Source organism: Balaenoptera physalus (genome assembly GCF_965194825.1).
Source record: "Balaenoptera physalus genome assembly, chromosome: 7".
NCBI lineage: Eukaryota > Metazoa > Chordata > Mammalia > Artiodactyla > Balaenopteridae > Balaenoptera > Balaenoptera physalus.
In genome coordinates this window covers 71,052,357-71,079,939 of record NC_138886.1, presented here as the reverse complement: position 1 = coordinate 71,079,939, position 27,583 = coordinate 71,052,357, and the positions used below count along the sequence as shown (strand labels likewise).

At 37.3% G+C, this 27,583-nt stretch overlaps 1 long non-coding RNA gene across 1 annotated transcript in view; it reads right to left on the bottom strand.

Annotated features, from left to right (window-relative positions):
• Positions 1 to 15,084, bottom strand: part of LOC309664780 — a 160,508-nt gene extending 145,424 nt beyond the window's left edge. Inside the window, exon 1 of the long non-coding RNA XR_014266038.1 lies at positions 619 to 15,084. This is a non-coding gene — a long non-coding RNA (uncharacterized lncRNA). The remainder of the gene's footprint in view (positions 1 to 618) is intronic.
• Between the last annotated feature and the right edge of the window lie 12,499 nt (positions 15,085 to 27,583).

The following is a 27,583-nucleotide window of genomic DNA, read 5'->3' as shown; positions in this document are numbered from 1 at the left end:
GGCGCTGTGCGAGTTATCTCGAGATTTCACGTGATCTTCACAACCACGCTCCCCTCCATTTTACAGATGAGGAAAAGGAAAGAGGCATGAGGTCGTCGACTCTGAGGACACAGCTGGGAAGGAGCACTTCACCACCAGCAGCAAAAGGTTAAAAAAAAAAATTCCCTTTCACCTAGATCTTTGTCTTATCTTTCTAACCCCCTCAAAATGTCTGCCTAAAGCGGACGGTCCGTATCTGGTCATTAGTTGATGAATTGACCATATTGTGGCGGCCAGTAAACAATGAGCTCATTAAAAACCACTTGTAAAACAGTTGGGCCGAGGGGATTTTGTTTGATAACCGTGAAAGGTGGGGCTCGGGATTTGGCCGCAGAACCTGGCAAGGGCCAGCGTATCTCCCAGGGCCAGAGCAGGGTTGCTCTCAGGCTGAAGGCAAGTCCGGCTGCAGGTGGGAAGGCGTTGAGAATAACAGGCTCCCCTGCGGTTACTACATCCTGTAGTTCCTTTCAGTTCGCCTTTAAAGAACACAGGCAATAAACTGCCACTAGGTGTCCTCAAAGTAAAAATAATCACGGCTTCAAAAGTACCTGGGCACCTTTAAGAACGAACATGACTTACTTGTCCGGGTTCTTTGACTCCTCGGCGCTAAGGGATAGTGTGGCATTTAGTAGTTAAACAGGAACATCTGACTGCTGTAAATGACATGGAGTTCTGTAAAGAAAAGGACATTTCAGCCGCTGACTTTCATTTCTAATTAGGGCTTGTATTACTCTGCTTCAGAAAGGCAGGTCAGGGAAACGTCAAGTGGGCAGTGGAAACACTGTTCTTGCCCAAACCTACCAGTCTTCTGGAGAGCTCCGCAGAATAGAAAACACCTGGGGACCAGCTTATCATTGGCTCTGAGCTACTGAGCAATTTCAAGACTACAGAAACTGCTCTGGAAGATTTTTAAGGTCGAAACAGCTTAAAATTTAAATTAGGTGAATTGCAGCAATTGCTTTTTGCTAAAGCGGCGGCTGCAGTAGCCTTTGTTTTCTTTAGTTCTGGCATGGGCAAAAAGCACACTTTAGCAAAGTATGTCTGTCCTCAGCCCGTCTTTTAAAGGAACACAGACTCCCCTTCTCACCATTGGTCTCTGCGGGCTCAGCGTACCCTTCCTCCTCTCCTTCCCTCCTGCCCCTTCTCCTGCCCAGTTCTTTTTCCCATTTCCACCTCTTCTGTTTCTCCTCTTCCATCTTCTCCCTCTTTTAACCATTTTTTACACACAAAAAATCAATTTCCTGATAATGATCTTTTATACATTCAGCATGAATAAGTATCTGGTTTTAAAAGTCAGGAAAAAAAAAAAAAACACAAGAGGAAAGGAGGAAAAGAAGACTAGAAAACAAGTATCTCTATATGTACCTGTCCAAAACTTAAGAAGGAGAATTAGGCTTCCAAGGGCTGGGGGGTGGTGATAGAAGCCATAGAGGGTTGCCTCCCTTCGTTTTCCCTGCTTCAGATGCTGGACTCCTCTATCATGTTTTAGGAATTTCTAATCTGACCACAGCCAGGTGACTCATACCCAATGACTGACTGTTTAGGCTTCTACAAAACACCTGGAAAGATAAAACTAACCTAGAAAACAATCCTCTCCATGTTAGCCTTTCAAAGTGGGTAGGGGAATTTTCAGCATTTATTTCCATTTTGTTCACCAAAGAATCACAGGCCTTAATCTTGATTTCAGACATAGTTGCATCTGACAGTCAAAAACAATTTCCAAATTAAGTGATAAACTGGCATGGGCTAAAGCTTGCTTCTGCCCCGGGAGGGAAATAAAAATGAGTCAAAGGTGACCTTATTTGGGGCCAGATAGAACGGAGGTGACTATGGTGGGCGCACCCTGTTTGCTGGCAGAAGCCAGCTCCCTGGCTCCTCAGACCATCCTTCTCCTCATGCACCTCACTGGCCCCACTTTGCCTCTCAGGGACACATCTTCTTCTCTGTTTCCCTCAAGGCTAACTGAGGTGATCTTTATGACTAAAGTCTTTCTGAAAGCAAGCCATAAGGGAAAGAGAAAGTGGGGTCCACAGAGTCTGATTCAAAACCTAAATGTTAACTAAACCCATATAAACAACCATATACCAGCACGCCTCTTCCGTTTGTATAAGAATCAGAAAGGAAAAGGAATCAAGAAAATACTTTTCTGAAATTCAGGAGTGCTGAATTTAGAAACCCTGGAGGTAGAAGAAAACCGTACATACAAACAAATAACTACCTGTTTAACCCTTGTTTCTAAGATAACAGCTAACATTAATCAAGCACTTAAAATATTCCTGGCTCTGTGCTAGGAGCTCTACAAACATTAAATAACTTAATGCTCTCAACAGCCCTACAAGGTGTATCACTTTTTAAATTGAGACATAATTGACATATAACATTGTATAAATTTATGGTGTAAAACATAAATATATACATTTATATATTGCAATATGATTGCCATTATATATCATTATTATATCCATCGACAGGAAAACTGTTTCTCAGAGAGGTTTGAAACAACTTTTGAAGTGAACAGCAATTTCCTCTGACATAATTTGACTGAGGCCCTCATACTGCCTGAGAGCCCGAGGAACTTGGGAATTAGGACAAACTGTATAAGAATTTAGATGGGAAATTAGGCCATTCATTAATTTTGAGATCTTCAAAAATGAAACTGATATTTCTTAATATACAAAGGAGGGAAACATACTCTCTGACCGTCCCTTGTTCTTTATCTTTTTTAGAAGATTATCCATATTCTTTGCCAGTAAACTCCATTCCCCACTCAAAGCACCCAAGGGTACAGAGCTAGCGGGCAAAGGCCCAGGATTTGAACCCAGGGAGATACAGTTCAGAGCGTGGACTCCAACTGACTCTGCTCAGCTGACTTACCCTGTTAGTTCCCCTCATGCCACTGCCACTTGAGACCAAGTTTGAAGTGTAGAGGACTGAAACTTTTAAAAATCTGAGTACTCTTATGTGAATGAAGGGGAACAACTGAAAGGACAAAGGAATGGAGGAAAAATTCACTCAAATAGCCGACTTTCATTAGAAACCAGCTTGTCTGTAGTACTATATCCCATTTGCAACACGTTGCCTGAGGTTATTAACTTCAGTGCCACTCAGTGTGCTCCAAGGACCTGTGAATGAGAAAAGAACAAAAATTTGGTAGCACCACATCATCCAAGCAGAAGATTCTATATGTTCAAAAATATCTGTCTGCCACGGATTAGAAATAAAAACAATTGGTCCTTCAAGACAAACAGTTTAAGAAGCATTAATTTATTTCACTAGGATCTTGGTAGGTGTCTCCAGGTCTCCCTTATAAGGCTTAAGAATCATTCAGCAAAACCTAAACTTATTGTCTGCCTCTCCAACTTGAACCTAAGTTCCCCAGGGATGAGACTTTGTTTTGTTCACTGCTCTATCCCTAATTCCTGATGTTCAGTAAATCTTTGTTGAATGATTGAAATACACTCATTTCCCAGTGGGAAACACCCCAGGTCTTGTCCAAGAGTTGCTCTGGACCACTTTGAGAGTGGGTCACAGGACCCAGGTGATTGCAGTCCTCTGTCCCCAGCCTGCCTCCTTACCTTCCTGCCATCCATACCCTGTCACTCAGCCCAGACCTTCACCTCCGCCGGAGGAGAGGTAGGAGAAATTATTTCCATTTATTTTCCCAGATGAGCATCAGAATTATTTGGGCACATTTTCCAAAAAGTCCTGTTGAGATTTTGATTGACATTACTCTTAATATATACGTTAAAGACACACATCTTTAGGACATTGAGTCTTCTCACTCATGAACATGTCTATTTTCTTGTCTTCTTTTATGAAGCATATTAAAATCTTATAGTTTTTGTATAGTTTCTGCATATTTATTGATCAGCTAATTTTAGGATGCTTTATTTTTATAGTTGCTATGGTATATGGGGGTCTCCCCACAACCTTTTATTTTCTAATTATTGGTATAGAGGAAGAAAGGAATCGTTTTGTGAATGTTTATTTTGTATCAATTCACTTTAAACTTTTACTAATTCTAAGAATTTTTCACTTATTATTTTGGGCATAATATCATGTTATCAACAACTGATCATTTTATCTTCTTCCATTTCTTTCCTCTAGTTGTATCCCTTTTTCAGCTCTTTTTCTTATTGCATTCAACAGAGTGAATTCTTCTTAAATAAACCTTATAAAATAAAGTAAAAATAAGAAGCAACCGTTTTTCAGCTGAATAAAACTTCAGAAGGTGAATCATAAGTCATAGCAATTTTTTTTTTTTTTTGGCATGCTGCACAGCATGTGGAATCTAAGTCCCTGACCAAGGATCTAACCCATGCCCCCTGCGGTAGAAGCATGGAGTCCTAACCACTGGATCACCAGGGAATTCCCATGTCATAGCACTTTCAGTGGCAAGGAAATGTTATATTCAGTCAAATCGTCACTCTACACCTAAGGCAAATGAGGACCAGAGAGAGTAATTTTCTTTCCCAGGATATTAAGTCTACTTAAGGGGAAGGAACCATTTCCTGATTCCACTAATTTCCTGATTCCATAATTTCCAGTCATGTGGAAGACACAACCTGTCTTCCACATGATTCCTGTTTTCACACATCATAATCTTCCCCTCCATACAGCTTTCTCCAAGTAGGCCCTGAAGAACTTGATCTGAGAGTGTAAATAACAATTATAGTAATTTACAGGAATTTCTTGTTATGTACACCTGATTAAATTATAATAAACTTGTACATATTCCTAAAAAATTCTCAGCTAAACACTGCTATAAGTTGTATTTTATCACAAAATGATATTGCCCCTGTGTACTTATTCATAATTTCTACCATTTTTATCTGCTTTCAAGGAAATATTGGGGCAAATATTTCTGAACTGCCTAACTATGTGGTCAGGAGAGGAAATAGGACACCAGAACTGGGTAATGAGCATTTATTCTGAGTATTTCTAAAGTCCTAGGCACCTGATTGACTAGTGTTTTTCCAAATTTTTTTCCCTAGGTTTATAGTTACTCTGTGAGATATGACATGCAACATACATTCAGCATTTCTCCCAAGCTCAGGTTCAAAACCATCTGTCCTGCTCTCCTGCCCAGTTTAGAAGTGCCTCTGTGAACATACAGTTGGAGTTCAGAAAGACTGTTTAAGAGTCCATTTGTTTATGGAAAAGAAATTTTTGAAGGAGCAGGAGAGGTGCTGCCTTTTGAGAGTCCCAGCTTTCAGCATGTTAGAAAAATTCTTTTAGGATTGGGAAAGTGATTTCATTTTCAAATTTTCACATTATTTTTGAAATATACCTTTTTTCATAAGTTTCTAAGATCTATTTACATGCAAAAAAATCTAAATTTTAGAGTTTTACTTTGAGAACTTTTAGCTATCACCAATTAGCTATGTCTAGAAGTCCCCATCTTTCTTCTTTAAGAAATTAACATTTTCTAGCTGGGGACATTAGTATTTGCAGCCTGCAGCACAAACACTAAGTCCTGCATAGTGATGCTTTGAAATTATTTTATGGGATCCAACTAAACTCTAAAAAAGTCATGTCTGTACACTTTACTAGGATCCACACTGATCATGAGTTAGCCTTAGTTTTTTTAAGTTTTGTTTTGTTTTCCTCTAGGGTTGCATGCTTCAAAAAATTTAAGTTTGAGATTTTTATTTCACCTATCAACAGTATTTGATTGTTTTAAATGTGTCTCTTTAATCTAAAAATGACTATTTAAAATAAAGTTGACTTAATTTTCTAATGATAATCACTGCAGATAAAATGTGACTTGATTTTAAAATAATGAACTAATACAGACTGCAAAATTAAAAAAAGAAGAAATTAACATTTTCTCACTATAAGCTGACAGGAGGTAACATTTGGTACTTGAATTTACTTCATTATTGCAAGATCCTTATGTTCCCCAAATCAAATCCTTTTTCTAATCCATTTTAGTACATATATGGTTACAACATAGTGAGAAGAAAAGAACTTTTAAATAGTTGTCTTCATAACAGGAGAAGACTATATCATATGACTATTACAGAAGGATCACAAGAAGCTACTTCAACCGCTGATTTTACTATGATCAACTAACTTTAGAGGAAAAAAATCATGCTTCTGGGAGCCATAGTAATTTTCCAGTCTTAAGAATTAATCGACTCATCATTCGTTTACCCATTCCTTCATTCTTAAGTGTATGTATTAAGCGCTCACTGGGTAGGATGTTGGCCCACAGCTAGGTACTAGAGAAACAGAGGTATAAACAATATGAAGTCCTTCTCACACCACCACCCCACCCCATGGGGTTTACATTTTAACAGCAAAGACAAACAATACATAGGTAAACGAATGTGTAAGTAGTATCCACTTTTATGAAGAAAATAACAACAGAGCTACAGTGGAGAGAGTGATACTATAGATAAGGTGGCAGAGTAAGGTATCTCTAAGGTAGTGACTTTGAACAGAGGCCTGAAAGAAGTGAAGGAACAAGCCAAGCCTCAGCAATATCTCAGAGAAAGGGTTCCAGATGGAAGGAATGATAAGTGCAGAGATCCTGAAACTGGAGTAATGAAAGATGTGTTAGATTTTTTTTTTTTAGGGGACTTAATCCTTTCTGTTTTTAGTAATATTTTGTCTATATAATCTTACATTTTTAACCCAGGATTGATGCACACAACCAAAAGATTTTCACAAGGCACCTGCTATGCCAGTACCAAGCTGATTAGAGATGCAGACTCTGAAAGAACTTAATAGTAGTCTCTGTAAATAGGAAGAGATCTTAGGATTTGAGCTCTGCCACTCAACCAGAATCTCTGAAACTGTGAAAATGTGCTCTTTTTTGAAAATGTGCTCTTTTTTGCGTTGTGTGATTTAATTTTTTTTATGGAACAGCGGGGATATCACTTGCAAAACAGAAATTGAGGTTTATCTTTCACAGTTTAAAGTAGTCCAGTAAGTCATAAATCAACTGGTCATTTCTCTGTTTAATGATTTACCACCTTATCAAAGGCATCTCCTTGTTAGCTTTTTATGAGGCTTATCATCTAGAGCCAGCATCCAAAATTAGAGGCTAATAAATGATTAGCTACATGTCTAGATGTGCAACAGCTGACTGAGGAGTAATAAAAGATCCCTCCCCTCTTACCATTCAGCTGGTGATCAGTCTGTGTCCACTGGCACAATCCTGTAAAGATCTGGAAATCATGCTGCTACTGTGTTCAGTACAGGCAGCTGGGAGAAAAGCCTCTTCGAAGTGGCTTTGGAGAAGCTCAGTAAACTGATTTGACTACTTATACTGATCACACTTAGAAGTCTCAAACCTCTACCTCTCTCTACCGTCTGTCTGTAGACAGAGGCAGATATTGATATTTTGATTTTTATTTATAATTTCAGTAATCATGGGCTTTTCAAATATGCTGTCAAATTTCACCCATCTTGCTTCAGATTCCACTAATTTTGGAAGTCCAAGTAATGCTAACAATAGGTGCAAAAAGGTCATCTTCTTAAAGAAAATCCTTTCTTTCCTGGTAAATTTACAAGCAGATTATATAAAAATATTTGTAAGAGGCAAAAGTGTTTTATATTCCATTAGAAAGTAAAAGTTTTTGTATACTTCAGAAGTATCCTTTCTAGCCCAATCTAGATATGTAGGTATGTCCTGCCTTGGAGGATGATTGGTAGTTAGATGATAGATAGATAGATATAGATAGATAGATAGATAGATAGATAGATAGATAGATAGATAGGTAGATAATGGATGGAAGGAAAGGAGGGAGGGGTGGAAAGGAAGGAATCTATAGATCACTAGGACTTAGGGCCTACTGCTCAGGTTTGCAGGTCTAGAAACTTGATATGCTTGATTTTCTCAGGATTGATGAGCCTCCTGGAAGCTGACTCAGTCTAACAATCTCACACAAGAATATTTATAAAAATTTTATATTCAAAGTCATTTAAAAATGTCCCTAGAAGAAATCTCCTTGACCAAGATCTAAGGCCAACCGCATGCCTTCTTATGGAAAGATGCAGAAGATGTATTCAACAAAATAGTTTGGTTGGTAGAGAGAGAATTTGAACCTAAGGAGTTGGTATTCTCTAGCAGAGGTCACTATTGTTACTATAGAAAGAACAGAAAACAGAGCTGCTAAAGTAAGCAAGCTGACGGTTGAGGCAGCCGTCAGCTTGCTCTACATTTACAGAGTCATCACATGCAAGATTCAGTCTGCAGATCTGAGAGTACAAAAACTCAGTGCAGATGGTACAATCACAGAAGATCAAAGAAAGAATAACTCTTGCTAATGTAATTCATAATAGATAGGTGTATATGCTGGTTATTAGCACTCTTCACAAAATATTCCCGGTTCCCCACTTTTCTGGTACATGGTAGGGTTGTGTTTCTCCACCCCATTGATATTAGACATGCTCATTATTTTTGCCAAAAAATAATATAAATAGAAGTGAAATGTGTCACTTTCAGGCTGAAGCTCTAAGCGGCAGGGTGTGATTTGCCACTTCCTCTGCTTGGTTATTATGTATGTACAGGTTTTGATGACTGCAATGACCATGCCCCATGACAACCTTTGTTGGGCTCGTGTGTGAGAAAGAAAAAATAATTACTGGGTTAAACCCCGAGATACTGGGGTTGTTTATTACAGAAGCATAACCCAACCTATCCTATCTGTTGTGGTATATAGCCCAGAATTAAAAATTATTTTAAATTAAGGCACACCTTGTTGGATTCAACGTATATTGACAACCCAACTAATACACAGAAGCTGTCTTGGTGTTTCTATAATCAGAACAAAGGGGACTAGAGAGTGTTGTGAGATGCCTGGAAAAGCACAAGGAACTATGACTGCACTGTAATAGACCATACTCTTTGGTGATTGCATTAGACCTGCCTGCCAAACACCACAGTTCATTCATTCAGTCATTCACTTAGCAAATATATAGAGAGTGCTTACTGTATACCAGACACTGTTCTGGATCCTGCGGATACAACCATGAAAATATTGAGACAGCCCCAGACCTTACAGATGTACTTATTATCTTAGCCTCTTTACTCACATTCTAGATTCCATGAAGATCATGTACTTTTCACCAACACAGAGTACTTTATCGTAACCGCTTAGGCTGCTGCTTACTTGGTCTAAACATATGCTCTATATCAGTGCTTCTCAAACTACTGGGTTTCTTTTTTTTTAATGTTCATTTATTTATTCAAAAAATACTTTTTAATTGAAATATATTTGATATATAACACTGTGTAAATTTAAGGTATACAACATGTTGATGTGAGGGTTTCTTTTCTAATCCATTCCAGACTAATTCTTTTGTAAAATACAGAAAAAATACAATAAAACTAAGTTACTAGAAAAATATTTCATGAGGTTGGATGTCAACATAATGTAAATAAGCTATAACAGTTTCTAAATGATTACTTGCAATTTCTGTACTTATCTCCTTCCAGGTGGGCCAAAAATTTTCAGACAATTGCTGGTCTATGGACTACACTTTGAGAAGGACTGCTCTGGACCAGCAGGTAGGACTTTTAAGCAAGCTATGTTTTCTGTATTTATTTGTGAAACCATCTGCCTTTTACCAAAGTTATAAAGTTTTATATGCTGAGTAACCTCTTCAGGTCAGTTCCCCATTGCCCATTCAGTTCATCACTTGTATTATTATTTAATTAATATTTAAAAAATCAACTCACTCTTCCATATGGATACATTTTTAAATGTCTACTCCATGTAAATGGAAAACCAGTTTCACTTGCCATCAGTAAAATGTAACTGTACAAAGAAGTGCTAGGAATAGGTAGTTATTCAAGTCTAGGGAGATGTGGTTGCCTGCTCTGAGAAGATTTCAAATCTCACTAATGTCAAACGGAAATTTCCTATTTGACATAATTAGAAAAGTGAGAGGAAATTAAAAAGAAGGCATTATTCACTATGTATTTCAATGCTATGTAATGCCCTATTCATGTTCCATCTAAAACCATTTTAAGGACCAAGCAGTAGTCTCATAATCAAATGGGTAACTGTGATTAAGCATGGGTGTCAAATATCACCACTTCCTTTCCTTGTACCTGCCTTACGGACCACTAATGCTGTGAACCATAGGCTCACTTCAGCTTCTGAAAATAATATTTTCCCCAGATGTAAATAGTATTTATGAGACTTTGGAGTGCTATTGCAGCATCTGGCACACCGTAAGTAGCCAACTAACTTGTATTTCTTTCCTTCTTCCATTAATAATCAGTTTCTTTTCCTGATGAAAAAAAAATGTGATTAATGACTGAAATTCCCCCTTAGGCTCCCTTGTAGCTACAAGGAGAGAAACTAATTCTTTCCCACTTATTTTTTTTACTGTTGTAATTATTTAATCATAATCCACAACCATTATATTGGTGATATTATCCAACAGACCTCAGAGATTTGGCTTGCTCTCTGTTTTCTTATAGCTACAATTCTGTCCAACTTAGAGCATTACTTTCAGTCACATTAGGGAGCAGAGACTCCAAGGACAGAAGAAGAGTCATTCAACCAGTTGTTTATTCTCTGTGAATTACCCCCAACTAAAGGCGAGATCAGGGCTACTGTAAGCACTAGGTCAAGCTGTGAATATGCATAGGCTAGAGAATTAGATATGTGTGATATTCCCAGAGACGTTTGACTATGAGCTGAATCTTTATAACAACAGAAGAAAGATCCTTCCACAAGCATTTCTTACCTAATGTTGAACTTTTGTCACAGAATTTTTTTCCCAACTAGCTGTTTCAAATAAATGCTAACCATACAGTGTCTCTTCTCTCCCTTCAGGATATACAAACCACAGAATTCCGATGACTCACCCCAAAATAGCTTATGAATATGCCAGGGGCGGAAGGGCATGCTGTTTGGTTCTTTAAAACTTCCTGCCAAACTGAAGAAGCTGAGAAACTGAACATACACAGATATTTGGGGACTAACTATGAGTAATAATGAGAATTTAATCCCTTTTAGTCTTCTGGGTTAGTAACAGCTTGCCTAACATGTCCGGCTACATCCTGTTTGCTACATGTGACTCCTCAAAAAAATAATAATATAATATTAATAGCACAGTGTTTCATTGTTAAGACTGCTGTTATCTGTCAATGGTTCCCAAACATTTGCAACCATTTGTAGATTAAGGTCACATCTTGGAAGAATGGCTTTATGGAACAAACATGTTATCACTATAACTTTGAAATTTAAAAAAAAGGATTCAATGTATGGAAGTTTAAGACTGTATAAGCCCTTACAAAGGGTTTGAATCTCAGTTCTTTCACCAGCTATGCCACCTTTAGCAGTTACTTGACCTCTCTAAGTCCTAATTTCCCCGTATGTAAAGTGAGGACAATAATAATGTTATCTATATTTAGGACCCTATGTTGTAGGGTGAGGATTAAACAAAGGCATGTATGTAAATAAAGGGTACTGCTAAGTAAATAAATTACCTAGTGCTAATAATGAATCTGAAGACCACAGCCATTAAGTGACCTAAGAAGGGTCATACACTCATCAGTACAGTGCCAGGACAAAGTATTTTAAGACTGTAGTTAAAAACAGTCTCTGGAGCCAGTCAGCCCAAGTTCAAGTCCCAGTTTTCCTACCTGCTACCTGCATCACCTTGGGCAGGTCACTTTGCTGTGCTTCAATATTTTTATCCATTAATTAATATTCTTATCTTAATATTAAGATAATAATAGTACTTTTCTCGCAGGGTTGTTGTGACAGCTTAAAAAGAATACATGTAGCAGTGCCTAGCACATAATAACTAATCAACAAATACTACCACCCCCAAATTGGGAAGTTCTGGTTCTTCCAAAAAAAATTTTAAGTAAATTAAATGTCAACAATGACATTTAAAAACTAGATCCAGAAAAGCAACCCAAACTTTAAAAAAAACAAAATTAAACATTTATTTGATAGAATTTACAAGGTATCAGAATATTTGCAGATGTCTTTTCAGGTCAAGCTACCTGTCTTCTTCAACCACGTTGATGAGTCATATTTCCCTTTTCCTATAGAGGAAGGATACAAAACAAACAAAAATATTTCAAACAACAACTCCAGTTGCTGAAGAATCACTTTAATTGGAGTTTGAAAAGAATGCCAGCATCCAGCTGCCCTTGACATTTGTGGAAGAAGCTTTGTGCAATGGGAAGAGCATCAGACTCCCCTTTCCAGTCCGGGCTCTGCCACCTGACCAGCTACAGTAAGTTTCTCAACCTCTTTTATAGAGTTGCCATCTATAAAATGGGGGTAATAAACAGAGACCACCTTATTATAAATATTATAGATTCTCTTGATGCAAATTAGCAACATCCCCACCCCACACAGTAGGTGCTTAAGACATATTTGTTTAAATAATAAATAAGATACAAATGAAAGATTTTAGGATTTATTGTGTCCAGTCTCTGGCACCACTGTATCCCTACTCCCACCCAATTAGTACCTAATTTGAAAATCACAGATCTAGGCCCAGCCATTGATGGCCTCCAAGAGTCAAATGCTTATAATTGCTAGCTCCTTAATAAAAAGGTTAAAATGATGACAGTGGTATAGATAAAGAACATCTCCCCAACTCATCATTTGTTTTTCAAGTAATAGAGTACCTTTGCACCGTCTGGAAGTTCTGCAAGTGATTTCAACCCCTAATTGAAACCAAGTGGTCAAAGGACCTTAGAAAGCATACTTCCTACACTCAATAGACATCATTTCCAAAAATGAGAGAAGAAATAGCCACATGGCCTTGGTACTCCATGTGTCTCTTGGATCACCATAAGAAATGAATGGGAATGTTTTGTGATTTGGGAATTGGATGGGAGTTTGGACAGGTGTGGCCCCTCACAGCTCCTCACACCTTCCAGGAGAAAACTTGCTGAACAGATCTCTGCTTAGAAACTTTAAGGAACACCACAATTCAGACTACTTTCTCTGATCACGTCACAGCCAAAGATCAGATGGAGACTGTTCTTCAGGGTTGCACATGTTTGCTGGCACAGCACTCCTGCTGCGTCAGAACCTCACCTGACACTGACTCATTATTGGATGAAATGCCAAGGCCTAATAGTGTTGGTCATATGTAACTTGCCACTTGCAGCCAAGTATTCCAAGCCTTTTCAGAAATGGTCCACCAACTTGCTTCCCCACTATACCCTGAAATATGTGTATGATCATAGCCACCACAGACTCCTGAATTCTCTTGCCACCATGAATTTACTCCTGTCTCTTCTGATGGCTCTCCTCCCCCATTACAGCCAGCCTTTGTATCAAACCTAATGCAGATGCTGGGAGGCTCTTCTTTTTGGTCTCTCAATAAATATTTATTCAACTCAATTTAGTCACACTTAGAGATAACAGGCAGCAACGATTACCACATTTCCTAAACGCATCTGAAAACTCATTGCCTAGGGTCAGGGTGATAGGGGGTTGTTTCCTTACAGAAAAAACAGTTTTCTCAAATGCACTGCATGCAGCTTCAATACAGGTACTGTGTCTTATTCAAGCTTTATAAAAAATTCAACACATCTGTCATAGCAGCTTAAGGCTCCAAGGCAGAAAATCTGGATCAGTAACAAAATTCTCCTGAAGTAATAGGTGGTTCACAGACATCAAAGAAAGAGTCAAACCTGTCATGAAATATGTATTGGACAAAAATAGCATAGCTCTTGATTCTTGATATTTCGAACAATATGTCCTCCCATCTTCCATGTGGATTCCCTGTCTTATTAGTTTGTGTACACTCTGTGCCTGCAAAGTGCTAGGAACATAAATACATATTTGGGGGTTTTTTTGTTACAGAAATAAAAATGAATTAATACAGGGTTGCAAGAGAGCAAGAAAGGAACTGAAAAAGGAAGCAAAAAAAAAAAAAAAGACGAAACCTGTGACTAATCAACATTCATTCCATAAATATAAGCACTTTGGTATCATTTTTGTGTGTATTAACATCTTAAATCTAAAAACGAGCTTGTGAAGCTCAATGCTGTGTCCAACCTGGACAAAGCTAAACTCTTATCTGTCCTCTGCACCTGTAACTGCTTGACTTAAAAATAGTTTGCCCTTTTACTTTGCTTCACGGTCAGCTGCACAGCAGAAGGAATGCCTGAGATCACATTGCTGTTGTGACTAATCTCTACAAAGAATAGTGCAGGAGATGAAAGGGAAACCACCTCCAAAGCCCTCAAAACCAGAAGCAGGGAGCCCACCAGCCCAATGTGGAGAGTCACAATGCAGGGATGTCGTGATGTGACTTGCTGAAAAAAAGAAAGAAAACAAAACAAAGAAAAACACTGAAAAGGATTTGGCCAATATGGGACAGAGATAGTACAAGAAAAGAAAATAATTGGCCAGTTTCTGAGAATTTTTCACTTTGAAGACAGATAGTACAATATCTTAGTATAAAGTTTAAAATACATTGCCCCAATCAGTTAACTCGTTAGTACGTTACACAGCCTCAAAAATTATCATTATGAATTTTATATGGTAACATAAAAATTCATCTATTTGTTCTTCTGATGAATATTTATTGACCTATGTGCTGGCTCTGCTTCAGATACTGGGTGTACATGAAAGGGCAAAACAGCTAAACATCTCTTCCATATTGGACCTAACATTCTAGTATAATGCACATAATATAATGCTACGTCAAGGCACAGGATAAAATCCAGGGCAGCAAAAAGGAAAGAACATGAACTTGGTGGCCTGGCAGATACAGTTTTAAATCTCAGTTCTGCCACTGACTTGCTGTATTAATGTAGCAGTTTAGCCTCTCTCGCTGATTCTCTTTTCTACATTTATAACGAAGGGGGACATAAGAGCTATCTCATAGTATTATTGTAAAGATTAAATGAGATAAAAAGCCAGTCAGAACCAGATCTGACAATACAGTGTTCTAGGTGTCCAAAGAAATCCTCTCAGTAGAGAATATCTCACACACACATACACACATGCACACACATGTGCACACAGCCTTATAAAGTAATTTTTAAAAAACTAATGCATTGCTGAGTATGGGAAAAAGTCAGGGAAATCCTCAGAGGCCAGAAACAATGAGAAAACACACAGGCCAGAAACAATGAGAAAACAATGAGAAAACACACAAGCACAAGGTGCTTGAGACAGCATTTGTCTTGTGGGCATCTGCCAACACACAGTGGACCCCCGATCAGAGAACCAGTAAAGTGGGGAAAAAAACCTAAATCCAGGAGTCTCAGAAGATCACACCTTCAAAGGGGCATTAGATATTTCCTGTCTTACCCTTAAATCTGGGTGAAAAAAATGTATATCTACCCAGAAAGTTACTAGCCATAATCCTGCCCTCACACAGATTTAGGACCTTCTGGTCACAATACCATTTGGACCTTAAAAACAAAAATAAAGCTGATGATTTAATTTACAAGATTCCTGGGTTGGTGGTACCTCTCCTCAGTCCTCCCCCTCTACCCACACCTGACAGAAGTAAATATAAATTCTTTCTAGAGGAAAGCACATTAAACTCGGTCCTCAAAGAGTTCCCACAAATAAGATGGCAAGGCACATGGTGTTTACACACAATAAAACCAGCCACTATAAATGAAGGTCAGTAGAAATAATAAATTTTAACAAGTAGTCAAAATATTAAATGTGTGGTAAACATTTTAAAGAAATAAAATACAAAAATATATAAAAGGAAATGAGACTTAAATTACCAGGCAGATCTTTAAAAAATAAAATTCCTAGAAATGAAAAATATAATCATTGAAATTAGAAATGCACTGGGGGAAGTGGCCAGGCAACACACGGGGGCATGTTTATTTTTGTAGGCTTGTATCATTGATCCATGCTTTTTTTAATTGTGATTTTTTAACAGCTTTAGTAAGGTGTAATTGATATACAAAAAACTGCACATTTAATGTTATACAATTTGATGAGTTTGGAGATATGCAACACCCATGACATCATCACCACAATCAAGGAAATAGACATATCCAATACCTAAAATTTTCTTCTGTGCTTTTATACTCTTCTTTTTTCTTCTGTGGTGAGAACTCTTAATATGAGATCTACCCCCTTAACAAATTTTGAAGGGCACAATACTGTGTTAACTATAGGTGCTATGTTGTACCACAGATCTTTAGAACTTATATGTCTTGCATAACTGAAACTTGCTACACACTGAACAGTAACTGCCCATTTGCCCCACCCCCAGCCCCTGGAAACCACTACTGTATTTTCTGCTTCTATGAGTTTGACTATTAGATTCCTCATATAAGTGGAATCATGTAGTATTTGTCCTTCTGTGACTAGCTGACTTCAGTCAGCATAATGTCCTCCAGATTCATCCATGTTGTCACAGATGGCAAGGTTTCTCCTTCTTTTTTATGACTGAATAATATCTATTGTATGTATATACCACATTTTCTTTATTCATTTATCTGTTGATAGACACGTTGGTTGTTTCCATATCTTGGCTATTCTGAATAATGCTGAAGTGAACATGGAACTGTGATCCATACTTTTTCCATTGAGATATAAAATATAATGATTCCTTAGAGCAGGGGTTCTTGAGTGGGGTCCATAACTCATAAAATTCAGGGAGTCTGTGAACTTGAACAGGAAAAATTTACATATTTATTTTCATTAACTAGGATCTAGCATTGCTTTCAATTTTGAGTGTAAACAACAAACCATGGTAGTGATAATAATAACTTTGACTTTTTACCAATATAAATCTCAGATATTTTTATGTCACACAATAATTATTGCAGATATCACAAAATATTTTTTATATTCATCTCATCAGAATCATATTACTCATTGTAATAGACCTATATACTTCCCTGTTACTTAATGCATTAATTTTAAAGAGTGTACATATTACTATATCACAATGTTTATATTTTTTGATAACTATATTTTAATATAATTGGCTTCTTTTGTAGTCTTTTGTGTTTTATCCTATCTGTTTAAAAAGTTCATTATTTAGAGAAGTCCCTAGGCTTCATCTGACAGCCAAAGGTGCCAGTGGCACAAGCAAGGTTAGAATAATACAGCAAAAACAAACTCAGGGAAAAAAATGTTATGACCATCTGCAAATTTAAATTAAAATGAGCTCCCTTTGTATTTTTTAACTCTAAAATTGGCCCTTAAGTATAGCCCTTTGACAAATTTTACTAAGTATATTTTTGTTTTGGCTTTCAGGTTTTTTCTTTTAATTTATTTATTTATTATTTTTGGCTGCATTGGGTCTTTGTTGCTGCCTGCAGGCTTACTCTAGTTGCGGTGAGCGGGGACTACTCTTCCTTGCGGTGCACAGGCTTCTCATTGAGGTGGCTTCTCTTGTTGCGGAGCATGGGCTCTAGGCACTCAGGCTTCAGTAGCTGTGTCTCGCGGGCTCTAGAGTGCAGGCTCAGTAGTTGTGACTCACAGGCTTAGCTGCTCTGCGGCATGTGGGATCTTCCCGGACCAGGGCTCGAACCCGTGCCCTCTGCATTGGCAGGCAGATTCTCAACCACTGTGCCACCAGGGAAGTCCCCTGGCTTTCAAGTTTTAATGTAAATGTTTGTCACAATTTTAATAGTGAAAGAGGAAAGGAGTGAAGAAAGAAGAAGTGAAAGATTGTTTTGCAATTTATCAAGCTATATGCTCTTACCTCCTATCTTACTGAAAAAGAAAAAAGAATATTTGAATGTCTCTACTTTCTCTTAGTTATTTTCAAATCACTCAACCAAGAATTTATACTGGAAATTAAGCATATATATTTTCAACCTCTTGAGGAAGTAAATTATTTGTATTTACTACCTGACATTTAAAATATAATTTAGTTTTCAGATGTTTCTACACAGGAGTCTGAGTTTGGGTATTCTATAATTTGACAAGGCTGCTTTATCTCATTCCATCTTAGATCCTTCATAAAATACAGAAATAAAATTCAAATATTTCCTCTTCACACTGATATTTTACCCACTTCAACTCCCTCTCTGGACCTTTTCTATGGCATTCTATCTTAGTCCTTGGAGTTCTCTCTGTTTGTGTCTCAGGTTCATTAAACTCAACTGACCCACCACGCCCCAACCAGAACTTCAAAAGAAGCCATGAACAGCAGCACTTGTTCTAGCTGGAAGATCATCCTGAGTCCCTCCCTGTTTACTCTTGAAATGTTTGGGCCTCCTTTCATCTCCAGTTCTCAGATTCTGGCACAACAACCCAGCTCTGACGTCAGCATCTAACCCTTTGGATCCTAGGCTGTCACTGAAATTTTTATGTCATGCCATTCTGACTCTGTAAATCTGCTCACACAGCTAATCCTGTCTAGGATGAGCCTTCAAATTCCCAGAGGACAGGGATTTGAACATCCACTGCCTCTTTTCATATAGCCCAACCAGATCTAGAAGGATCTATACCATTAGCCACAGTTGAAACAGGACTTTTAAATGACCCCCTGTATAATATCATTGGTCCTCTCCTGAAACTCAAATAACATCAACCCTCTTGTTACACTTTCAAACCTATTTCGGCAAAATGACATATCCAGTACAACAGAAAAGTGGCCTTTTCTGAAAATTTTCTTAGGGGATAGAGAAATACAGTGACACCTCACAACCCAGAGAAAAACTTCCAAAAATGTTTTTTACACATCTCTCTCCCCAAGATCCCCACGTCATACAGCAGTAGCCCTCTCTCTCTCCCTCCCTCTCTCTCTCTCTCTCTCTCTCTCTCTAAATCTCTGTCTCATTGCTGCTCTCTAAATTCCATGAAGCCATAAAAAAGAAGAATAAGAAAGATCTCTATGAACTCACGTGAAGCAATTTCCTAAAGATATTGTGAAGTGACTAACAGTACAATGCGTAAGAGCATATATAGTATGCTACTTTTTGTGTAACGAAAGACAAGGAAGTAAGAAATCGTACATATACCTGCATATCTTTACAAAAAGAAACAAGAAAGGAGAAACCTGAAAATAATGAAGTTGGTTACCTACAAGGGGTGAGGGGAACAGAGTGGAAGGGACATGCAAGGCAGTGACATTTCCCTGTGAATTTCTATTTTTTTAGTTTTGACTTGAAATTATGTTAATGTTCTACATACTCAAAGAATGAACATACATATTTTTAAAAGGATAAGGAGAAAAAAACTAAAACTGAAAGTAAACTGGAACAAATGAACTCAATCTTATTTCAAAAGAAAAACATAACATTATAGGGATTGGATGGGAAGGAAAGAACTACTCCAAGTAAATTATGATCAGTGTTTGACCCTCAGTCTTAAACAAGGCATAAAGCAGAGGATGGAGAACAGTAAACACATTTTTGAACTCTTTTTTTAAAAATTTTTTTGGAGTTTAGTTGATTTACAAAGTTGTGTTAGTTTCAGGTGTACAGCAAAGTGAACTCTTTTTAATAGGTTTGTTTTTAATGGTATGGGCAAAGAAATTCTGAAATTATTTTATATATATTATAGGACTTATAGCAAGTAAAGAAATGTATCAAGGTTGTTGGGAGCCATGGTTTTCTCACTGTTGAAGAAGGGACAAACTAACATAGAATAGAGAAGGCAAAACCCTGTGAGAATGGATCTGAATTGGTAGTATCAGCATGGACTTAAGATTTCTAATATATATACTTGTATATGCATGTATATGTGTCTGTATACATATTTATGTATGTGTATATACATATACATATAGCATGGGCATATATGTCTATATATTTGCATATATATCTTAGTCATGTTCACAGAAAGGCTTAAAGGCAAGGTTATCAGAGTAGCAATGAACACCTCCAGGGCCCAGATGTTAGTCTCTAACACCATTCCCCACTAAAGAGAACCAGGAATTCTAGTTTCCTTGACACCAGACCACTCAGCTGCTCAAACTAAAACTTTTTAATTAACTTTTAAAAAATGAACAGTTATTATTAATGATTAAAAATCTCCAAATGCTATGTTCTTTTGAAAGGTATATAAAGACCCTCAACCTTTAATATTTTTAAATCAAATAAAATTCCTAGAGCACTTTGGCAAATAACTTGTTAAAATCTTTAAAGAACCCTATTTCATAATTCAAAACAGAAATGAGCTTTTGATACGAATTTACTGGGTTTGGGGATAACAGAAATTTCAATATGCTTAGAGACATACTACCCTGTCTATATCTATGTCACCAAGAAGCTATCTAGGAAATTAACTTGTAAATTGAGTAGTCTTAATGTGGAAAACACATCTATCTTTTGCTTCGACAGACATTTCCTAGATTAGGTAGAAGTTATTCAGGAAGATCTCAGATCTGTCGGTTAAATCAGAGGTTTGTCATTAATGCTTTTCCTGATCTCCTTGAGAAAACTAAGTGAACATTTTTTTTAATCCAAGAAAGTTGACCCTATAAGGAGGTTCCAGTTGTACACCCTTTGTTCACCCCAGGCAACCTCCTGTTTTGCATCCTATCTCACTTAAGTTTTTTGGCACCAGACTTAGAGTTTTCTTTGTCAAAAATAGTTAGCAGCCTTAGTAGACCAGTACATTTTGATGAGTGGCTTCTTATAAAGGAAATAAGAATATGGTCTTAGCCTGATCTTCTTGTAATGAGGTGTGGCCATGGGTTCCTTCCTGGGACCTAGGTTCAGATGGTATCAGCAAGGAGCCCTGTGAACCCCCACTAACGCATCAGCAAATGACTCAACCTGCTTCCTATTGATAAGGTCAATGAAGAAAGAGGTGGCCAAAGCCGCAAGAGAGAAAAAAAAAACCTCCATTTGGGAGCCAAGGCACCATCCTAGGCAGTTAAACCTATATTCAGCCTAGGGTCTGACTATAATCAGCTTGCCAACAGTTCAACAAGCATGGGTGTCCTGAGAACTCAAAACAGGAAAGAGACCTGGATATCATTCAGTTCCTAGTTCATTCTTCAGAGATCAAAAGTGAGGTTGCTCAAATGAATTGCTCAAGACAAAACAGTGGCACACCTAGGTCTAAACCCTAATCTTTGGTCTAGATTCTAGAATTTTCTCTGAAATGGAATTTGTGTGGTGATGATTTTTTACGTAAGCTGCTTTAATCAGCTAATGGAAATAATGCACACAAGTTTTGAAATGTATATAAAGAAATTGTTGAAGTAAAATTCCCAATTGATGAAAATCATTACAAATGAAAAAATTATGTGTTGTAAAGAAAATGAAAAAAATTTAAAGCATAGCATGTTAGCGTTGAAAGAACAGTGGAGGGTTATCTGCCTCAGCGATTTTACAAGGGGTTTTTTGTTGTTGGGTTTTTTGAGGTTAGTTTTTTGAGGGGAGGGTGGAGGAGAGAAGTGTTCTGTTGTTATATTTTGGTTTTGTTTGTTTAGATTGTTTTTAAACAGCGGCCCCTGAGGCACCTTTTCATTCCTAGGAACTCAATCACAGTTTGAAAACCCCCATCTATTTAGGTCCCCTTGTTTTACTTAAAGGGAACTGAAGGCCAGACACCAGGGTCGCTCAGTAAGAAGCAAAGACGTTTACTTAATGAAGTAACGAAATTAAAAAACTTTCTCAATCCATTATTACTATGCTGCAAAGGGGAGGCCAGGAAAGGACGAGAAAGGGGAGGAAGTCGGGGAAGGGGTCCATCCCCGCGCCCCGCGCCCGGGGCCCAGCCCTTGGCGGGGCGTTCAGCCCCTAACTGAGGCCGGCGAGCCCCGGCCCGAGCTTGGCGTAGACACGCAACCACCGAGCGGCAGAGACCGGCGACGCCGCGGGACTCCGCGGCCTCCAGGAGATGCAGAGGTGGCCTCTAGGCCCGAGATCCGCTCCGTGGCTCGGATGGGAGGAGCGCAGCAAGGTGAGGGCTCATTCGTGGAGCAAGCATCTGTAAAGTGAATGCGGTACTGCAGGAGGTTGCAAAAGCAACGGAAGATCTGGTCTCTGAGGGGATGGAGTTTATAGTGGAGTTAGGATCTATGTGTGCGTGTGTGTGTGTCCTCAGAAGCAAATAAATGCTTGGGAGAATGTTGCTGAGATGTCCCAGAACTGGCTGGTGTATATGGAAATCCTGCTGGATTGACAAGATGCAGTACAATCTTCAAAGGTGTTTTGTAAAAAGTGTCTGTACATTACTAGGGTTTGAGAAATAACAGCTCGACTGCCTCACAGTTGTTTCGGAAGAATGATTTCAAATGCCTTGGATCCGAATGTTAATCCTAATCCTAGGGACCATGAGCTAATGGGATGTTCTAACTTGGGAAGTGACTGTGTCTGCATTAGTTAAGTTACATGAAAGAATCATCAACTGGAGGGGTCAGTTAAAGAACCTGTCAGGCCCAGTGCTCTTTTTTCCAAAAGTTACATATTTAAACCAGTCAAAACAAACATTCGTTTATCTTAGAGTTAATACTTTCTCAGGTATATTAATGACTCATTAATCGTTTATTTCATACAACAAATTTTTATTGACTACCGTGTTCAAAACAACGTAAGAGATACAAAATAGGACTACAAAAGGGTCTTCTCACAGTTTGCTAGGGAAAGATAGTACTAGACAGCCCATTCACTTGTAAATCAATGCACCATTATGTGCCAAAGGGGACATAAAAGTTAGTATGTGATAAAGTTTCTATCAGAAAATCAGTAAAGAAAGGAAAAGTTATTTTTTATATGCTATAGAGATGAAACAAGTCCTGTCAGTGCCTCCCGTTACACCATACTCCTAAAATTAATTCAGAAGGCATAAGGAATTAAACATTTTTAAAAATTATAAATCAAAACAAAGCAAATTTAAGTATATATTTATTATCTAAAAATGGGAAGGACTTCCTAAGTAAAATCTTTGAAAGAAACAACAATGAAAAATATTGATAAGCTTGACTGGAAAAGTGTAAAACTTCTCTGGAAAAAACAGATGAAATTAGAAGAAAAAAACAAAAATATTTAACAACATAAGGTACACAAAAAGGTTATATTTTTACTATAGACAAAGTTTTTACAAATCAGTAAGATGAACCCTGAAATAGAAAGTTGGTCCAACATCATGATAGGTAAAGAATTACAATTATAGATAAAAACATTTGAAAAAGAATTTTCAAAAAAAACATTGAAAAATAATTCATTCTCACAAAAAGTTAAAGGGAAGATGCAATATTTCAGACATTTTATTTTAAAAGTTACATGTTAATTTTTTTTTTTTTAATTTTATTTATTTATTTATTTATTTTTGGCTGCGCTGGGTCTCCGTTTCTGTGCGAGGGCTTTCTCTAGTTGTGGCAAGCGGGGGCCACTCTTCATCGCGGTGCGCGGGCCTCTCACTATCGCGGCCTCTCTTGTTGCGGAGCACAGGCTCCAGACGCGCAGGCTCAGCAAGTGTGGCTCACGGGCCTAGTTGCTACGCGGCATGTGAGATCTTCCCAGACCAGGGCTTGAACCCGTGTCCCCTGCGTTGGCAGGCAGATTCTCAACCACTGCGCCACCAGGGAAGCCCACATGTTAATTTTTTATACTAATGAAGTTATATTAAAATAAGTACTCATTTTCTGGAAGTTGAATTGGAAAACAATTTCTGGGGGTTAACTGGGTAACAGATTCTAAAAACCTTACAAACATTCATACTCTTGAACACTATTTCTTGAATACTATTTAGGAACACTATTTCCTAAAATAGTAATCCTATTTGAAGAAATCGAATTAAATAAATTTTATAAAAATTAAAAAGCAGAACTTTTAAATTGATCTTCTAAAACAATATGCAATTAAAACTAAACATTTTGCAACTTAATCCCAGAGACAATAATTATTTTTACTATAATAGATCACAACTCTGTCCTCATCACCATCATCATTATCATTATCAAAATATTATCATTAGTATACATGTTTCTTCAAAAGTCTTTTATATTTTCCAATAATTTCTCACATTTTTGCTTAATTATAGTAAGTGAGATATGTTGTTTAAAAATATATGAGAGAAGTAAATTTGAATATGGATTGAATATTAAAAATTATTGTTAATTTTGTAAGTTGGGATAATGACATGGTTGGTACATGAAACATACTCTTTCAATTAGCAATTCATAATGAATATTTATGGATGAAATAAGACAATGTCTGGAATTGGCTTAAATACTCTCACCCCTCCCCCCAAAAAAGTGAGTGTCTAAATGAAACAAGATTGGAAAAATATTGATAATTCTTGAAGCTGGATAATAGGTTCATGAGAATTTATTCTACTTTTTCTCTTCTTTTGTGCATGCTTTAGATTTTTCACAATAAAAATTTTTTTACATGTCAGTGGAATGGTTTTAGCAGCTACTAATAAATATATTTTACAGAGAGAAAAACACTGTCCTAGAGAAATCATACAGAATGACACCTTCTAAGGCAGCAGAGTGTTTTCTCAGTACTGTTTATCTTCTTAAAATGTAAAATATCTCTAGCTTTTTAGTTATCTCCCTTCCTTTGGACCCCTCACACATTATTTTCCTTTTTAGTAACAGTACGTGTTATTAGTACTCTGGTACATGAGTACTAGAAGTGGGTCAAGAACCATGGTGAAAATCATTTTTTAAATCTCAATATATCTTAATGCTGCTTCTCATATTTTTAGACTTTTACATATAAATATATAAATGTATGTATATATTTTATATTATATATTTTCAAAGTATATAACATTTAGATGTTAAAAGCATATTTTATGTAATATAAACATATGTATTAAATTTTTATAGATTTATTTTGAAAGTTATATTCTTTATTAAATAAGTCGATATTCCCATCAGTTATAGATAGAAATAAAAATTCATTCGTACAACAGTCAATGTCAGTATGCAAAAAAGTACCATCCGAAAACTGCTCCTACCATGCTGTTTCCTGTAATATGTTTCTTGTTGCCAGAGTTGGGGACAAAGTTTGAGAGAACCGTTAAGATGGAATGGAATGATACTTCTCTTGTGTTATTTCAATTTTTGTCTTTTCTTCCACCATAGATTTGAGACGGGAGGCAGCATAGAAATATATTATTATAAAAGATGAAACCTCTTGCTCAGGAAAATCTCTCATCACTTCCAAAGTGATAATGAGATTTCTGCTTACATATGGCAAGCCTTGTTTCGGTTAGTAGTCTGCCCTGTCCTGGAGTCAGTCTTAAGCTAGTTAGTCTGTTTTAGTGGCGGACTTGCCATGCATGATCTGCAAATACAATGGGATTTGAGGCCATCAGCCTTGTTTGATTTTTCCACATCCTTGTGATTCTTACTCAGCTCTGAAGTCTTGACTCTATGACCCAGCCTTCTCCATCCTTCCCTGTACCTCCATAGGCCTTGACATTTATAAATTCCCTCCCTACTGTTTGTACTTTCAATTTCCCCCAACAGACCTTGATTTATCATGCTTTCAGTTATTCCCCTCTGCCTTCACCTTGTTCCAATAAATCCTACACCACCACCACCCTGAGTCTTTCTAGCCTCCCTACTTTCAGGCCCTTCCCCCAGCCACTCTAACCACAACCCAATAGAGATCAACATGGGTATCTAATGCTCCCAAGGCTACAGAGTTTTGATATCTCATCTACCAGCTCTAAACAAGTGATTCTCACAATAATGCCACTTTGACAAAGACTTATAAAATAAATGCTGATAATATGTATTTTCTGCGGTGTTTTTACCATCACCTTGGGCAGAAGGAAAGGATATGGGCTTCATTTACAGTTGTGGGGACAATGAAGCACCTTTAGAATTTAGTGCATTTCAAAAGTATGACTTTCCTCTTACCCACTAAGTTCAGATATTGCTTCGTGGTAATAAGGAAAATGAGTAAAACTTAAACCTGAAGCTAAAACCAGAAGTTTCATTTGAGTCAATAATTTCTAACATTGCCATAACCAAATATCACACTAGAAAAGTTGATCAGATTTTTTTTAAAAGTTTAATTTGAATTTTATTTTTTCCCCCAGTTTGCATTCAAACATTGTGTAACTTAAGATACTTTTCAGCTACTCACTCTTCCATGAAGTGTGTTCTCCTTGTGGCCTAATGACTGTTCAATTCAGTAAACATTTGCTAGGCATCAATTATGTTCAAAATACTGGAAATGTAAATGTGTCAAAATAATCATAGCTAACAGTTCTTGACTACTTACTCTGTTCTAGGCACAACAATTGTCATGTATTATTTTATTTAATCCTCACAGCAACACTATGAGGTAAAGGAGCTGTTATTTTCAACTGCCAAACTAAAAATTACCTCCAAAATTACAAAACCTTAGACATACAAATTTAGATGTATTCTAAAGTATTATATCAAAAAATATATTTATTAAACTGACAAATGTGAAACACAAATAGGCAAATATGTAATCTTAGAGGAAAATGTGTAGAAGACTACAGCCCACTTCTCAGAGTTTGAATTCATGAACGGTCCTTGCCATTGATGTCATACTATAAGGCATTTCATTGTTTGTTAGCATTTCTTCCAGGAGTTTGGAAAGATGTGAGGATAGAGAAAAAAGGAGAGAGTAGAATTCAAAATTTTTCCACAGCTACACCCTGGTGAGAAGTTCGTTAAGGGACAATTGGAAATGACAGATTCAACTGAGATTTTGAATTCCCATAGTCTCCAAGATCCAGATTTACCTATCAAATTTGGAAATTGAACTACAAAGCACTCACATTTTTTGACCACTTATAAAAGCTAAAGGCTTTTTGTGCATTATCCCATTTAGTAATCACAACTATGGAACGCAGTATTTATATTCCTATTTTATAGATAAGGAAACCAAGATTCACAAAGCTAAAGTAATGTGTGCAAGTTATCAAAGTTGTGGTCTTAGAGGAGGGTAGCAGAGAAGCCTCAAGGAAAGACTGAGTTTTGAAGTCAGGTAGATGTGGGTTCAAACTGGAGCTCTGATATATTGCTGCTGTGTAACCTTGGACCAGTTCCTTACCTTGTCTGAACTCTGCTTCTTTAACTATCAATATAAGGAACTATAGTACCTATTACATAGGCTTGCTGTAATAATTAAATGAGGTAACATATGTACAGTAGATTCTCAATAAATGATAGCTCTTCAAATTCCTACCCACTGTGATTAATGTAATAAGGGAAAATCCAGGTCTGCCTCAACTGGGCCAAGAATCTCCCTCAAATGGCAATCACTATGCCCTAGAGGAAAATGTAGAGAATGACAGAAAAGAGAGTGAAATTTATATGAGGAAAGGATAAAGGTATGGGCAGAATAACGAGGGCCAGAGAAAGCTGTTCATATTAAATGATACCATATCAGGAATTCTTTGGTTTTAAACAACATAAACCACAATTTCAAAGGAGTTTATTGTCAAGATATGGGATGAAGTAGCTCACAAAATCAAAGGAAACTTGATAACTAACTTCTTGCAGGATAAAGAAGGCAGGGAAGGCAGGACCTGTCATCGAGGCAGGTTGGATAATCTCTTCAGGACATGACCATGGGAATGAAGCCTCCAACCATTTTCTTTCCTTAAGACACTCTCTAAGATTCAAAATCCTAAGAGACAGTGTCAGTTAACCTATCTTGTGTTACTACTTGCCCCCTTGGTTAAAAGAGTCCAATCACCTTGCATGA